Genomic DNA, 11,856 nt, shown 5'->3' on the forward strand with positions numbered 1-11,856 from the left:
AATGGAGAGTTTTCTCAATGGAGGGAAGTAAGAAGTGGGGTCCCTCAGGGATCTGTATTGGTATCAGTGCTTTTTAATTTATTAATAAATGATCTAGAAGTAGGGGTAAGCAGCAGCAGGGTGGTCAGATTCGCAGATGATACCAAACTCTTCCGGGTAGTGAAATCCAAAATGGACTGTGAGGAGCTCCAAAAGGATCTCTCCAAACTGGGTGAGTGGGCAACAACATGGCAAATGCAGTTCAGTGTTGGCAAGTGTAAAGTGATGCACATTGGGACAAAGAACCCCAACTTCAAGTATACGCTGATGGGATCTGAGCTGTTGCTGACTGACCAGAAGAGGGATCTTGGGGTCATGGTGGACAGCTCGTTGAAAGTGTTGACTCAATGTGCGGCAGCTATGAAAAAAGGCCAATTCCATGCTAGCGATCATTAGGAAGGGAATTGAAAATAAAAATGCTAGTATTATAATGCCCTTATACAAATCTATGGTGTGGCCACACCTGGAGTACTGCAAACAATTATGGTCACCACATCTAAAAAATGACAATGTAGAACTGGAAAAGATGTAGAAGTGGGCAACCAAGATGATCAGGGGTCTAGAGCACCTTTCTTATGAGGCAAGGCTACAACACCTGGGGTTTTTTAGTTTAGAAAAAAAATGATTGCTAGGAGACATGATAGAGGTCTATAAAATCATGCATGGTGTGAAGAAAGTGGATAGAGAGAAATTCTTCTCCCCCTCACATAACACTAGAATTAGGAGTCACTGCATGAAATTGATTGCCAGGAAAATTAGGACCAGAAAACAGAGGTACTTTTTCACACAATGCATAATCAACTTGTGGAATTCTCTGCCACAAGATGTGGTGACAGCCAACAACCTGGATGGCTTTAAGAGGGGTTTGGATAACTTCATGGAGGAGAGGTCTATCAACAGCTACTAGTCTGAGAGCTATAGACCACTCTCCAGCCTCAAAGGCAGGATGCCTCTGAGTACCAGTTGCAGGAGAGTAACAGCAGGAGAGAGAGCATGCCCTCAACTTCTGCCTTTAGGCTTCCAGCGGCATCTGGAGGGCCACTGTGCGAAACAGGATGCTGGACTTGATGGGCTTTGGCCTGATCCAGCAGAGCTGTTCTTATGTTGTTATGTTCACGTCTGGCCACCGCCTCAACCTGGCACACCAGGGGGAGGTTCAGGTCCAGAAGTACCCCCAGACTGCATACCTGTTCCTTCCAGGGGAGTGTGACCCTATCTAGAACTGGCAGATCAATATTGTCTCTCTAGTTCTGACCCCACACAATAAGTACCTCCATCTTATCTGGATTCAGTTTCAGTTTGTTATCCCTCATCCAGCCCATCCCTGCCTCCAGGCAAGCATTTAGGGAGGTAATGCCTTCTCCTGATGGGGTTGACATGGAGTTTGTGAAATGATAGCAGCAGCATCTGCATACAGCAGGGTGTTGTTTAACTCCTTTACTAGTAGTTATTAAATGTGAAAGTGAGCCTTGAGGGTTACATCTCATTCTTACACTGGTGTTCTTGTAGAGCTTCTGTATGAGAAAAAGTAAACGTCTATCGATATTAGTGTCTCTGAGTTTTCCCCAGAGGCTTATCCTGGAGATTGAATCAAAGGCTGTTTTTAAATCTACAAAGGCCACATAGGAGGAGGACATAGGTTTCTAGATATATTTCTCAATCAGATGGTGTAATACCAGAGTATGGTCCATGGCTGAATGCCCTGTTTTAAAACCAGCCTGTTCATCACTCAAAATACCTTCATTCTCCACCCAGTCTTGCAGCTTGCAATCTAAATGCCTTGAGTAAAGCTTACTCACAACACTCAGCAGGCTAATTGGGAAATAGTTGGCAGGATCACACCTATCTCCCCTCGCCTTTTAAAAATCTGGGCACTATTATGGCTATGCCCCAGTTTTCAGGTATGAGCCCAGTTCGATCTATGCATGTAAAGAGGGCAGCCAAGACAGGGGCCAACCAGTTCGAACCTGACCAAACCAATTTGGTCCGGCAACCCCTCAGCCCCCCCGGTTCGGTTTGTTCCGGGGGGAGTGTGTTATGAATTTTGTTTTTTAAGTTTAAAAAATTTATCTATCTTAAATTGATTGGTTAGCTATCTTAAATTGATCCAGCCTCTGTAGTTTGGTGCAGTGGCCACAGTCAGTCAGTCAGTCAGTCCTTTATTACGGTCATGGACCAGTGCATAGCTAAAACATACATACTTACATGCTTACATATAAGAAAAGAGACTCAGCATAATAAAACGGATTATAACACAATAGTACCAAGTTAAAATTAGAACAGTTATGGTGAACTCCAAATAGGTCTGACTGAGAACCTTATTAAACAGAGCACCCTCCATTGCAATCATGAAACAGGAATCACGGGGGAAGAAAAGAAAAGAACAGAACATTATTGAAAACCTGAGCGGATGGTGCAAATGATATGACAATACCTTGCTATTTTGATGATTAGGTTGTCATCAGAACTGGACAATAAGTACTTCAAATAGAAGTCATCCAAGTGCCCGGGAAAATGTTGCAACAAAGGGGACACTAATCTTAAGCGGGTGTCCCTATAAAAGTTACAATAAAGTATGGCATGCGCAATTGTCTCCACTTGACCAGACCCGCAAGGGCAAAGTCGAGCAGAAAAAGGGGTACCTTTAAATCTTCCCTCCATGACAGCAGATGGAAGCGCATTAAGACGGGCGAGCGTCAGAGCACGTCTAAATTTGGGGATGGTAACTAGACTTAGATAGCTAGCTGGTTTAGTGTTGAAGATTTGATCCCCTAGAAAGATATTCTTAGGCAGAGAAGCGACTTCTTCCTGCAGTTCCATGTCCATGATACGTTGTTTAATCTCAATCCTGGCACGATCGTATCCCAATTTTATAATCTCATCCTGAGAGAAACCATAATGAGCCAATTTGTCAGCAATTTGGGTCTGCCACTTAAATCGGAAACAATCAGTCTTAATAAGGGGGGCCAGTCCTACGCAAGAGAAGACAAATTTTAACCAAAATAATATGATAGTCCTCCAATAGCAAGTTTCCAATCTAATCATACCCACCTCTCGTCTAAGCGCAGCATTGGGCACGCATCGGGGGACTAACAATATAGATCTCAGAAATTTAGACTGCAGGGTTTCTAAAGCCATAAAGTTGCTGACAGGTCCTATTTGGGCTCCGTACAGCACTTGGGAGTGGACTTTAGATACAAACAGTTTAACTGCAGCAGGGATGTAAGAAGCCCCCCTTGAGAAATGAAAAGAGGTAATAAGGTTCGTGGTTGACTGTGCCGTCAGCAATGTGAATTTGAGGTGGGCATTGCGTGAACCTGATGACTGAAAAACCACTCCTAGATATTTGAAGGAGTTGACCTGTGCAATCCTGTGGCCATTGATGGACCAACAATATTGCCTAGGTCGTTTGGCAAAGACTAGAACTTTGGTTTTTCCATAGTTAATCTCAATGGACTCTTGGGAGCAAAATTTTGAGAGGAGACCCAAAGCACGTCTCAGACCAATTGGGGTTTGGGACATGATTGCCATATCATCTGCATATAAAAGTATAGATACATGTTTATTTGCTATTTTGGGAGGATGCGTGGAAGGTATAGATACAAAAGAGACCACCGAATTAATATATAGATTAAATAATAAGGGAGCTAAAATGCAGCCCTGCCTCACGCCCCTGTATGTGGGTATCTCATTCGAAAGGGACCCCAGTGCATTACATCGAACTTTCAGAAAAGCACCTTCATACAAGGAGGAAATCAATAATAGCAACCTTCTGTCGATTGTGAGGTCCCACAATTTGCGCCAGAGCCTTTCACGGGATATGAGATCAAATGCGGATTTAAGGTCAATAAAAGCGACGTGAAGTCCGGAAGCTGGCTTACTAGAATATTTTTCAGATAAGAATTGCAAAATAAGGGCATGCTCCAAAGTGGACCGGCCCGGCCGAAAGCCAGCCTGCTCCGGAGCCAAAACGTTATTTGACTCAATCCAATCCTCCAGTTTACAAAATAGGTGTTTAGCATAGATCTTACTAATCATGTTCAGAAGGCTAATTGGGCGGTAATTTTTGGGGTCATCCCTGTTGCCCTTTTTATAAATGGGTATAATAATAGCTACCCCCCAATCACAGAGAACGTTAGCCGTGGAGTCGATGTAAGAGAAAAGAGAAGCAAGTAGGGGTACCCACCAGTCAAGATTGGACCGAAGCGCCTCAATAGTAATAAAATCACTTCCTGGGGCCTTGCCTCTAGGGAAAGATTTGATAAGGCTTTCAACTTCGGAACACGATACAGGGTCCCAACTGGGGATCGTGGTGTTATTTAATTCATTGATAATATTATCATCCATCCCGCTAACCCTTTGATAAAGGGTTCGAAAGTGCTCTTCCCAAGCAGCAGCTGAGATACAATAAGAAGGGGAAGAAAAAGCTTTGCCCATTATGGGTGAGATCAGCCTCCAAAAGATAGCTTGATTCTTTGATCTAGCCGCCTCAATTAATTTGGCCCAATTTTCTCTAGCAGCTTTAAATTTCTTATCTCTAATTAGCTGTTTGTATTCTGATTTTTTCTTTGAGACCACCTGCTTGGAGATTAGCGAGGGATCAGCCACATGGCTTTTAAAGGCCCTTACCAAATCTTTTTTTGCATGCAGGCAGTCAAGGTCGAACCACGGTTTAGATGAAGCCTTCAGATTATTTGTAAAATGAGAACGAGACTTAACTAACACAGGGAGTAGAAGGGCCAAAATATCATGGTAATAGGCAAAAATGGAATCCCTCTCCTGCATAGTGTGTGGGGCTAATATCGCCTCCCGTAAGCCACTAGCTTTGTCTGAATTCAATATTGCAGAGAAGCGAAAAGCACATTCTTCTGTCCATTTGGCTCTGAGGGGCCCTTGCTCCTGTTCTAAGTGGGACAACTGTCCATCCACCAAATGGGTTGAGTCAGTCGACCATAAGCATAGCTCAAGGGGGGAGTGATCACTTTCCGGGCGAGGAACCACCCGAAAAGAGCTGACTTGCGAAGCTAAATTACGTGAAATTGCCATGTAATCAATCAAAGAGGGGTTGGAACCAGACCAATGGGAAAATTCCACGGGAAAATCTGTTATAACGGAACCATTGAGGAGATGGAGATCCTCCCTATGGCATAAGGATAAGAGACGGAAACCACGGGTATTATACCTAAGGTCCTTGGAGTATCTTGTAAGCAAGGGCGATGGTATAGGGATATCGACAGGATGGTAATGGAATTTATTGCAAAGAGTGTCGTTATCAGAGCCCAAGCGAGCATTAAAATCACCAGCCATTATCACAGCGGCCCCCGAATAGGCTGCTCGAGTAGAGGCTATAAAGGCCTCTAATTTATGCCATACCTCATCTATATTTGTACAGGAACCAGCTGGTGGTACATAAACAGAAATCACTATTATATTAAGCGTTTTCAGGGTAATAAGAACGGCAAGTGCTAACAGGTCCAATTGCCCAATTAGGGACACTTTACCCCTAAACATGGTGGAAATAAGAATGGCCAAACCCCCCTTTGGCCTACCCCTTTTTGTACCTGATACAGCATCTAAAGAGTGTACCAAATAGCCAGACAAAGAGATGTTACCAATAACCCATGTTTCCTGTAGCAAAAGGATGTCAAAGTTGCTAATAAAGGAGCGGAAATCTAAATCAGAGATCTTGTGTTTCCAACTGGCCACATTCCAGGAAAGCACCCTGAGTTGCACCGTGAAACCCGCAAGTCAATTTTGTTCAGGGTGGAGACACTCTTTGTCCAGAGCAGCAACACTCTCCTGCACAGGAGGGGATCTTCGTAAAAATTCGCAGTTGGTAGGCGAAGACGTGTCCAACAGAACATGTGGTGTTAATGCAGTTTCCTGTGTAGTGTCAGCTGGTGGGTCACAGAAAGGATTGAGGTCCCCCCGAGCGGCCCGAGCATCTGAGGTCCCCATGGGATTGTTTATGGAGGGCATATGATTAGGGTCCAGGGTGGACAGTAAAGCATCAAAGTGCAGATCAGTAAATATGCCTGCCCATCTATTTTTTTCCAACAGAACATTCTCTTGAATGGCTATATCAACCAGCTTCAGTAGCTCTGTACTATATTTAGAGGCATGAGAAGGTTGAGAAGGTTGTGTGATGCTGAGTGATTGCGGCTCAGAATGAATGGAGAGGTCATTAGTTGTCCGAGTTGAAGCAGGGATTGAAGCCAAGGCATTTTTTCCTATGTTGTTTCCCGGCAGAGCCAAATTATCCACAGTCTCAGGCAATAGTAAAGGACTCTCACGTAATTCAGGAGAGATCATATCAATGAGATCAGGAGAGTCATTAGGTCTAAAAGAGTTAATTGCAGCTGTGGCCGGATAGATAAACAGCTCTTACCTCCCTTGTTTGAGTTCAGCCAGCTGTGAAGACTCAAAGGGAGTAGAGTGTCCTTGAGAGTCAATAATGTTGAAATAGTCATTTGCAGGGTTCAGGCTGTTAGCTGCACCGAGATATGGGTATGATCTAGCGTGGGATAAATTGGTCTTTTGTGCTCTCTCTTTAGTCTTCTGTACATAAAGAGGCATTGGCTGGAGATCAGCAAAACATCTTTGGGTTCTAATGCCGTATCTGGCTAGTAGCCGGTTTGAATGAAACAGCATCAAAGGAAACCTTGCAGATTTAAACGTGATCATAATCCTTTGGTAGGAATTAAAATCAGGGAGATAATTGTAATGGACTATATCCTGATGTGCAATAAAAGAATGGGTTAAAAGTCTCAAAGAGCGAAGTATGGCTTCCTTGTGATGCCATTTAGAGTAGTTTATGGGAGTTCTAGGAATCAGAAGCGTAATACAATTTGATTGCAAAACATAACAAGACTTATTAATACGTTTCCGTGGAGACACAAACACAGGATCTCTCGCCCCCATTGTTGGTGCAGTGGCCATTTTGGACACCACCATGCATGCACAAAAAGACCTGGGTCATGCCAGGCCTCACAGAGACCATTTGCACATGCGCAGCATTGTCCAAAATGGCCACTGTGCCAAGCTCTGCAGGCCCGAATGGACCGAAGAACTGGCTGAACTGGCTGCAGGGGGTGATTATGGAGTGTGGCAGGGGGGATGGGGAACCTTTGCGGAACCCCCCCCCCCACTGCCTTGAGGAATGATAAGTTTTTAAAAAGTTTTTTAACTTAAAAAAACTTTTAAAAATTCACAACGCCCCCCCCCCCCCGGGTTTGGTCCTGGGCCGGACCGAATAGGGGGTGGTTCAGTTCAATGCCAAGCCATCGAACCGAACCGGCTCGACGTTGAACCCATTCAACATCGAGCCGGTTTGCACATCCCTAGTTCCTCCTCCTGAACCTCATAAAGAGCTCTAAAGTGTAATTCCCATGTCTCCATAGGGACCTGACTAGTCCAATGGGAGGGATAATGGTCCGAACATCCAGCTATAACACACCAGAAAAGAGGGGAATTCCCCTCTCTAACTGAAGCCATCAATTGCTGCCAGGACAACCTTTGAGCCACTCTTTTTTTTAGCTTTGATCAAGGATTTATATTATTTTTTCAGGACTAGTAGTGTTGAAGGAGTTGCATGTTGAGGGTCTTGTCAGTACAATTTATAATTTGCAACTAGCTCCTTCTTGGCAGCTACACACTCTTGGTCATACCAACCTCTAGACCTACCCATTAGCCAGAAGATATAATTAGTTATTTCCCACACAAGATCATCTTGTATCATATGAATGAGTGTCCCATAATGATCATATACAATCCCAATCTCTTCCCTTATTATCTCATCAGAAGTCCCATCATATCATCTGAGTTTAACAAAATGTCCATAACTTCAGCCCATCTCTCATTCCACTTAATCCATACTTCCCCAGCCACTGCTTCCAAGCGAAACTGAACTTATCCTTGGAATGAAATGTCCCAACTGGCAGATTAGTTCTTAGAATCAAAGGGAGATGATCGCTACAAGGATGAGAGTCAACTTCCATTTGAAGAACACAACTGACTAGGTTACAGGATGTGAACCAGTAATCAATAGTTTACTATTCAAATCAATAGTTTACTATTCAAATAGTTCACTAATCAAACACAGGCCTCCCAAATTGTATTTCTGATCCTTGGCCAGCTGGGGCGGGGGAAGAAGGGAGTCTTCCATATCTTCTGGTGGGACAGCATGGTAGTAGGTATATAAAGCGATGTCATCCTGCCCCATCCTTACATTGAAATCACCTCCCACTAGAATATAAACTATGGGGTTGGCCTCAATGCATTCCTCCTGATATTTACCTAGGCTTTTGCCATTGCTGCCCTACCAGGGAATGCATACAAAGAGGGCTTAAGTACATATTAATTAGAACCAACTGAATGTGATTAAATTGCAGTAAAACTGCAGTCACCCACAGGGCATAAAAAGGCATGGGGGTAATCTTCACATGAAGTCCTGTTGCAATGAATAGAGCCAATCCTCCTTTGGGTCTACCTCCCTGTTCGCTAGGCAGGGCATTGACATGTTGAACATAAAAACCACCCACCTCAATCTTATCCATGGCCCAAGCCTCCCGCAAGAAAAGAATGTCAAATTTAGAGAGGTATTCTATAAAAGAGATAGCTCTAGATTTACACGCCCAACTGACTACATTCCATGTGCAGAGGGACAGTCTGCACTGATCTGATGATTGTCAGTTAGGCAATTCAGTAGTGGCTAGGACAGAAGCCTTCTCTTCAGGTGGATTTAATTGCTGAACCAAATTAGTATGAATGAATGCTTTATTACGGTCACTGACCCAACATCACAGAAACAATACAAAACACAACGAAAATAATACAGTAATACAAAACACCGATAACTCAAATAAGCTCAGACCTGATCTTACATGCGGCCGCACAAAATTTGGGCATACACTGTGTTTTAGATACACAACAATTAGCTAATTTAAAAGTTGTATATCAATCATCCATTCTAACACGGATGTCTGATAAGAGTGGGGAGATAAGAGAAAAACGAATATCCCTGTAAAATGAGCACTACAGAAAAACATGAGTCACAGTTTCAACACCCTGCCCACAAGGACAGATTTGACTGGTAATAAGGATTTTATAGTACCTACCCTCCAGTAAAGCAGATGGAAGTGTGTTAAATCATGCAAGGGAGAAGGCCGTTCTCTGGGACAAGGTAGTTAAATTCCTTAAATAGTGAGCTGGTTTAGTTTCATGAAACTACCAATAAAGTTTCTTGCAGAAATTCAGGCCAGGTTGCTCTGCTTTTCAATGCACGCTATACATTGTATTATAAGCCTTTTAGCAGCATCAAGGCCCTGAGGCATTAGAAATTGAGGGGGGAAATCCATGCTTGCCCAACATATCATAGTTTACGCCAGCTAGATTGGAAGCTGTCTTCCAAACAAGGCGGGGGCTAGTCCTTTAGGACAGGATATTATTTTAATCCAAAGGTTAAATACAAGCATCCAAACCTTGCCCTCCACTCTTGTTAGGCCAGCCTCCAGCCGTAGAATGACATCATTATTTCTTGTTTACACAGTCAGACAGGTGTTATTGACTGGTTTGTTTTATCTAGACATCAAGTCCTTCCCAAGGACCTGGCATGGCTGAATTTTATTATCAATGTTGTTGCTGTTATTATAGATATCGTCACAGAATATAGGCTGTTCCCAGTAAAGTTGCTTTTTGTAATTGGCTGATGGTGATTTCTGTGGCCCCTATGGTATTGAGGTGCTCTTCAAGTTGTTTTGGAATTGTACCTAGGGTGCCAATTACCACTGGGATTATTTTGGTCTTTTTCTGCCACAGCCTTTCAATTTCAATTTGTAGATCTTTGTATTTTGTGATTTTTTTCTATTTCTTTTTCTTCTATTCTGCTATCCCCTGGTATTGCTATGTTGATTATTTTGACTATTATTATTAATAATAATAATAATAATAATAATAATAATAATAATAAACCATCCCATCCAGAGGCTCTGGGTGGCATGCATCTGGGGGGCTGGGAATAAAACACAATTTTTTAAATTGTACTACCTTCATTTGTTTAAAGGTATGCGGAGCACAAAGAGCAGCACCATACATCCATTGTGAGAGCACTTTAGCCTCATAAACCTAGCAACTGGTATACCGTGGCCACCTCTGTGGAAGAAGAACTTTAAGATAGCAGAGGTACACTTCTGAGCATTAGTTGCAACACAGTGGACCCAGAGATGTTTCTTAGGGTTTTGTTTTTTTAAAGCAAAAACCATGATCTTAGACTTTTGGACATTTATAGATAAATACTCCTCTTCACAGTATAGAGATAACCTACATAAAGCTCTTCTCATGGCAACAGATGTTCTAGATAGAATAACTACATCATCAGCATAAAGCAGCACTGTGGTACATTTACTGGCTAATGTAGGAGGGTGGAAATCTGGGTTATCCATGCATTCAATAGGAGAATTTATATACAGTAAAGACTGAAAAGAAGTGGGGCCAAAATGCATCCCTGTTTTACTCCCTTCTGTGTGGATACAGACTGGGTCAGTTGTCTTTGAACACTGCATCTCACCCTCAGTGAGGTGTTCTCATGCAACATTTGGATAAGGAGAAGCAGCCAATGATAGATGGAGGAATTGGCAAGTTTAATCCACAAGCTCTCTCTAGAAATGGAGTCAAATGCTGCCTTAAAATCAATAAACACTGCATACAGTAGTGAATACTGCTCAGCTGGATGTAGAACTAAGGCCTGATCAAGAGTCGACTGACCGGACCTAAACCCCACCTGTTCTTTCTTTAGTATGTTCTCCTGTTCCAGGATGTTCAATATATAGGTGTCTAGAATAGAATTTACTAATAATGTTCAACAGACTGATTGGTCAATAATTAGAATGGTCAGAGCATTGGCCTTTCTTATAGATGGGAACAATCACCACTGTACCCCAGTCCTCTGAGATACAGGCGGTACAATCATTATAAGTAAAGAGTCTTGCAAGTACAGGGGCCCGCCATTCAACATTCAATTTTAACAGTTTAGAAGGTATCTGATCCAACCCTGGGGCCTTACCCAGTTTGATTTGTGTCACTAAACTAGTGACCTCCTTGATGGAAACTGAGGGCCAAATCGGTAGGGATTCTAGCTGGGGGAATAAGGGCATTTCATCAGGGGCAGAGATCCCATACAAAGTTTGAAAGTGGGTTACCCACACATCTATAGTGATGTGACAGCCCAGCCCAGGCCCCCTGCCAGAGGAATGGACAGATACAATATTCCAAAAGGTGGTGGTATTATTAGACCTAGAGGTTTCCCATAATTGCTCCCAGGTTTCCAAAAATGCAACTCTCTTTCTCCCTTTTATTAATGCTTTATAATGTTTTTTCTGATTGAGAATGTGTTGTACTGTAATGCAGTTCTTACTGGCCCTATAAAGTTTAAAGTTGGCAACTAAGGCCTTCTTTGTAATAAGGCAATCTTGGTTGAACCATCCACTACCACCACCTCTACACCCACTAGATTGGTTCTTAGCACATTGGGCAAGAGGCTGTTGAATTAACTGAATAAGAGTCTGGAACTGATCGTACCCTATCACTGGAGTGCTCAGTTAGCAAGGTAGCCCAACATCGTAATAAATTATCCGAGAGCAACAGCTTCTTAAATTGTCCATCTAGTTGGGTAGACCATTTCACTCTAGTGAACTTGTCAAGTAGCCCAACATTGTAATACATTGTCCAAGAGCAATAGCTCCTTAAATTGTCCATCTAGTCGGGTAGACCATTTCACTCTAGTGAACTTGTCATCATCACTAAAGGCAGTCTGGAAAATAT

Source organism: Hemicordylus capensis, chromosome 4 (genome assembly GCF_027244095.1).
Source record: "Hemicordylus capensis ecotype Gifberg chromosome 4, rHemCap1.1.pri, whole genome shotgun sequence".
NCBI lineage: Eukaryota > Metazoa > Chordata > Lepidosauria > Squamata > Cordylidae > Hemicordylus > Hemicordylus capensis.